Genomic DNA, 6,245 nt, shown 5'->3' with positions numbered 1-6,245 from the left:
ATATATATATATATATATGCATGTGTGTGTATTAAATGTTATTTATATTAAATATACTATTATATTATTTATTATATATATATATATATATATATATATCAAAATGTATTTAAAATATTATTTATAATTAAAAATTTTTATTTATTTTAAAAAATACTATTATCTGAAAACATTTTAGGGATTCGGGTCCCCACGGGGAATCCATCCCCGTCAGGGATCGGGGATGGAGGTTAATTTCACAGTTGAGGTCGGGGCCTTAAGCCGACGATTTCATTAAGGAGTGTTTGTTTTGCCCTTAGGCCCATGATTTTTTATTCCAAAAATACCCCTAACACTTTTTTTTGTATAAAAAATAAATTTGAACAAATATAGCCAATAGAGTGGTTGCCCATGTCTTATTAAGGGCAAAACTGGTATTTTTATTTTTATTTTCTTTTGATTAAATTTATTTAAATGAATATTAGGGTCAACACTGTCATTTTCCACTATCATCTAAGGGAAGATTGATTAAATCCATTGCAAATTATAAGTGGTATTTTAGTAAAATGCTATAGCGTAGATTTTAGTAAATCCATGAAACTATAAGGGGTATTTTAGTGTATGACCCTTTTTATTATTTAGCTTTCTCTTAATAAATCCCGTATTTTGCACGGGTTTCCACTAGTATTATATATATATAATATTATATGTAATTATATATGATATAAATTATATCATATATTTTACATATATTATATGTCATATATTTTGTAAAATTTAATTAGTAATTTAGATCCAAAATCGGCCTGGCCGGTGTCTTACAGACCTAAACCTAGATTTACATAGTTACATTTCAGGTCTAGGCCAGGCCCGGGCCCAAGATATATCCCTTATCATTGGTGCTAAGCCCAGTCCGGGCCATGATCACCCCTAATTCGAGATGAATCAATACTATTGAAGTGGAAATCCTCTTGATAATGATTTAACTATTTTGGATAACAAAGTCTATATAAAAGAAGATTTACTCCATTACTTAAAAAAAAAACGGGTTTTAATAAAAGATTGTGGGAGTGACACGACCCTTGTGATAGTCAAGTTGGTCCAAACCCAACTCAACCATTTTTTCTATTTTTAGTTCGTTTGACCACAATCCAAGTACTATTTTTATTAAATAATTTAAAAAATTTAGTAATATAATTTAAATAAATATTAAATTGATCAACATCAGCATTTTCAAACTATCATTGACCCAGATGGTCGGGCCGTTTGGCCTAGGAACCGTCCAAACAACCTGTTTCATTTCACCCTTAACCAGTTCGTTGGGTAAAATCCATTGACTTGATTAGTGACCTGCTGGCCCCGGTGATTGAACCATCAATGCACTTGATCAGACAATAGTTTTTTATTGCTTTTTATTTTAACTTTTTTTTTTAATTTATTTTTTATTTTTTAAATTGGACCTGGCTGTCTGTTCAAACTGGATGATCAAACCGTTGACTCAAAAATCAGTGGCCAAAACGGTTTCTGACTCTGAATTGATTTTTAAAACATTGGTCAAAATTACTTTCAAATTAAAGATTTTAGGGGAATTTATTTTTCAGTCCACCCATATAAACTTTAATACAATTGTACAGTTGGAATAAATAACAGGTGGGGAATGAATCAAGGGGGATAGTAAATCATAGGTGGGGAATGAATCAAGGGGGATAGTAAATCATAGGTGGGGGTGTTTATAAAAATCTCTCAGGTTGACTTAGCTCTAAACTTTCCATATTTCTTAGGGATAAGATGACTGCAATCCATCTTAGAAATCTGAATTGCAACCCCCTCCTAGTCTACTAGTAGACCCCTCCCTAGAAATTTTAACTCCACCCTAAGGGTGGACTGAACTATAAAAACCCCTATTTTTTATGATTGACTTAACTTTAAATTTCCCATATTTTTTAATAGGTTAAAGTGATCAACTGGGACGTGTCCACACAGAATGCAAGACAACAGAATGAATATTATCAGCTCTTCATCATAAGTGAAATAGAATTATTGGTGACCTCATTCCATAGGAAAACCTGTGCCCACACCATTCAATGGGGGGATGAAAGAAACCAGCGGCGCCCAACAAGTGTATCCTGTGAGTAGGAGCTCGGATTGGCTTTCAAAGGGCTTGGTGCTAAGAGGGTCAAACCGAAGATACACATTGTGCAGTTGGGTGTTGAGGATGAAAGAAACCAGCGGCGCCCAACATGCACATCTTAGCGTGCATTGGGAACATCTTCCGTATTTGTCATTGGGAGATGTTCCCAATACATGGTTGGGGTGTGCTGTCAACGTTTGTAAAGCGTAGACGTGAATTCTTTTCATGGTGGTTGTTAAAGCCATGTTACTACAAAATTGATTTTTTCTAAAAGGATTTGAATATGATGTTTGAAAGACATGATGCCGAGAAACTTACAACCAATCAACCTCACTCAAACAGTAACCAATCAGGTGGTAGTGGTCTTGGACTCTCAATTGGACCTGATTTGGTTCAATATGATCCAGTCCAATAGGAGTCCATTACAAGTGGATTAGGTCCAATCCAATATGATGAATGCTTTGGACTACTTTGGACCAGTCCAATCCAACATCTGGACCGTCCAATCTATTCAGATGGGTTTTAATTTAAATTGGTTCCAACCCAGACATGGTCCATTGACACATATTCTTATCTTCTATCAATGGGCCAAATATTGGTTCAATTCGGTCCAGTATAATTCCGTTATGGGTGTATTAGGTCCTATCCAAGCCAATAAATACTTTGGACCATCAAAATCTGGACTGGTCCAATTCAATATGTCTTATTGATCCATCCAATCTGTCTAGGGTTTTCATCAAATTTATGGGGGTTGTGAATGGTCAAAGCGTTTTTGGTAATCATATATTTTTGGCATCATATATTATCCCTTTTTCTAAAGACAAGAAATGTGGCCTTATCCTAAATGTATGGAGCATGGGCATCTTCGCACGTGATTGGGTACACAGCCTATTAAACAACACATATGGGCTTTTAATCTGCATATTTGGTTCTGTGGGAGTTGGCTAGAAAAACACTGCCACATCAATGCCATTTAGGTGTTGGTGTTTATTATGCATGAAACCACTACTTAGTTTCAACATTTATCAAATAAACATTAAAGACAAAAACACTTGGATTTATGTGCATGAGCCATATGGGAAACCTCAAATTCAGATTTCTCCTAATGACTCAACGGTTATTGAAATGCCCAACCAAACAACAAAAAATAATAAATATTTAAAGTGACATTTTTCCATAAAATGGTTATATGAGAAACACCCCATTTATAAATGCCATGGAATCAAACACATACATTATTGGGGGATGCAACTTAGGCTGGATTAACTAGAACCCAAACCAAACCAAATCCGCAGAAGTTAGGTGGGATGGGTTGGCGATAGGATTAGATTTAGGGTTGAATTTTGCCAATTCAACGTTTGGTTGGGTTAAGACTGACCATTTGGGCAACCTCATCCCACTCAAACCCAACTCTACTATTGCTATTACAATAGACTCTAATCATTTGCACAACCTTTTATCGGATCTGATCCGATCCGTGTGCAACCCTAATTATAATTTACAATAAACTCTTAACTTTTTGTACTGCTATCTTCTCTCTTGTTATGCTTTTTTTTTTTGTGCTAATGAAATTTCGAATTATCTCATTAAAATAAATTTATTTGTATTCATAAAGCATTGGGCACTTGTATAGGGATAAAAATACCATCTAATCACCACTTGTAATATGACTTACGCGCATATTAATGTATATCAACTCAAGAGCTTGGTTGGAATTATTATATGTCAAGTGTGACAATATTGTCTTATTAATAGAAATTTGTTAATAATATAGTTCATTGACTTGACGATTGGGATAGGGATACCTTTTAAACCAAGATTTATAAAGATTTTTCTGCTTTCCTTTCCTTTCCCTATTGTTTCTTTCAAACCAAGGCAACCTAAAATTAAAGTTATTATGGGGCGACATGACTTCATCTCTTTCGAATTCCCTCATAATAAAAAATTTACCTATATTGACCATGACCAAGCACCTTATAATATGGTTTACATGCATATTAATGCATATATTTTGATATCAACTCATGAGCTGGTTTGTAATTATTATTTGTCAAGTGTGGCAATGTTGCCATATTAATAGAGATTTGTTAATAATATATCTCATTGACTTGACGAAGAGCATTTTTGCCCGAGTTGGGTTTGTAATATTATATACCACTCTTGCACTGGGGCTGTACCCATCATGGGTTCACATACTCTTTTTTACTATCTATTTGTGTAGGAACATGAGCGACATGACAAAGGCAATATTAATCTACAATTAGAATTTATAATTGGTTGCCTAGCAACTAATAATCATTTCACAATTTATGGAAAATTCTACACTTCGCAACAATAAAAACTGTGAATGGGTGACAAGAATGATCTATCACAGTAGGCATTTTGAATTTGGTTAAAGTTTTAATGGCAATTACATCTTACAAAATACAAACTGACAAAAAAAAAGTCTGAATGTTAAAATATTTTTTTAAAATATGGATGAACATGTCTGAATGTATTTGAGTATGCTTGGATATATTTTGATATTATTATAAATTTTAATTATTTATTTAAAAAAAATGAAATGAAATAGAACTCAAAAATAAAATGAATTTGACAATATAAGAAATGGTGGGAAGTGGTGGATCCCCATAGAAATGCTATGGGGATGGGATGGCGAAAACCAAATCCCACTTGGTGGGGACGGGGATGGAAAATTTTGTGGGGATGAGGATAAGTAATGAAAATGCATGTTGAATTTTATGAAGCATGGCCAAAAACTTGTTCTCGTGGATAAAACTTAAAAGAAGATTGTATGCTTATTGAGATGACAATCTAGTAAGATGGATTTGCTAAAAGGTGAATTAGATCTTACTATACATATGTTTCTATTTTTGTTTTTGATACAACTAAAATTGGCCATCGGTCAAAAGTTGGAAGTGGCAAAAGGTTAGGGGGCAAAGTAGCTAATTGACCTCACATCACCTCCAAAGTCCTAGTTGACCTAGGAGCAGCTAATTTGGTTGAGCCAGCTGACTTGGCTGAGTTGATCTGACCAATTAAGCTCACTTAGGCTTGCCTGACTTATATGATTTGACATAGCCAAGCTCATCCCAAGGTCTCTATTACAAACCAAAGTGACACCTTATCAGGTGGTGAAGTTACCAACAAATTTTCAATTTCATTCTTGTTGCTAATTTTGATGGTAGAAAATGGTGATATCTATGAGAAACTGAACAAAAATCCCATTCCACCCAAGCAGAACTATACAATTTTGTCTCATGTTACGTTAACATATGGCATTAGGGGTGAGGAAACGGTTTATTTTGTTAAAAATCAAACTAAATAAACTGAGATTTTTAAAACCAAAAATTTAAATGAAAACTGAACTGAAACCAAAATATTGAAAAACTGAAATAACTGAAATCGAATTTTTCGGTTTAATTTCGGTTAAAACCGAATTTCAACACTATATATATTATATATTAATATATATATATATATATATATATATATATATATATATTATAGATAATAAAATTCAGTTTTTTTAATTAACTGAATTTTTAAATCTGAAAACCAAAACCAAAAGCAAAACTAAAATAATCGAATGCCAAAAAAAACCAAAATCAAAAATTTTAGTTCAGTTTTTCGATTTTAACCGAGTAATACTCACCCTTATATTGACACCCTCCCTTGTTACTTGTATTGGAAACAAAGGGAAAAAAAAAAAAAACATCTAACCACAACTTATAATATGATTTACACGCATATTATTGTATACTAATTGTTTATATGTATATCAAGTCGCTAGCTGGGTTCTACTATTATTATTTGTCGAAGAATGGTGATATTGTCATATACATATGGGTTTGTTAATAATATAACTCATTGACTCGACGAAGAGCATCTTTTGCCCTGCCAAATTTAGTCGGGCTTAGCAAATTATTGATCCATGCCATCCAAGCATTGTATACATTTATATGGAACAAATATTTTATTTATTATATCGACAGGTGATATTCATCCATAATTAGTCTTCTAATTTTAAGTGCCGTTTGGAAAGTTAAAGATTTTTTAGAAGATTTTATAATTAAAAGATATAATGGGTTTTTACATAAAGATATTGATAACTGATTGTTTGAAAGTATTTCTT

This window comes from Nelumbo lutea, chromosome 4, assembly GCF_056320005.1.
Source record: "Nelumbo lutea isolate HS-2025 chromosome 4, American lotus-T2T, whole genome shotgun sequence".
Lineage (NCBI taxonomy): Eukaryota > Viridiplantae > Streptophyta > Magnoliopsida > Proteales > Nelumbonaceae > Nelumbo > Nelumbo lutea.
This window is presented reverse-complemented; position numbering follows the sequence as displayed.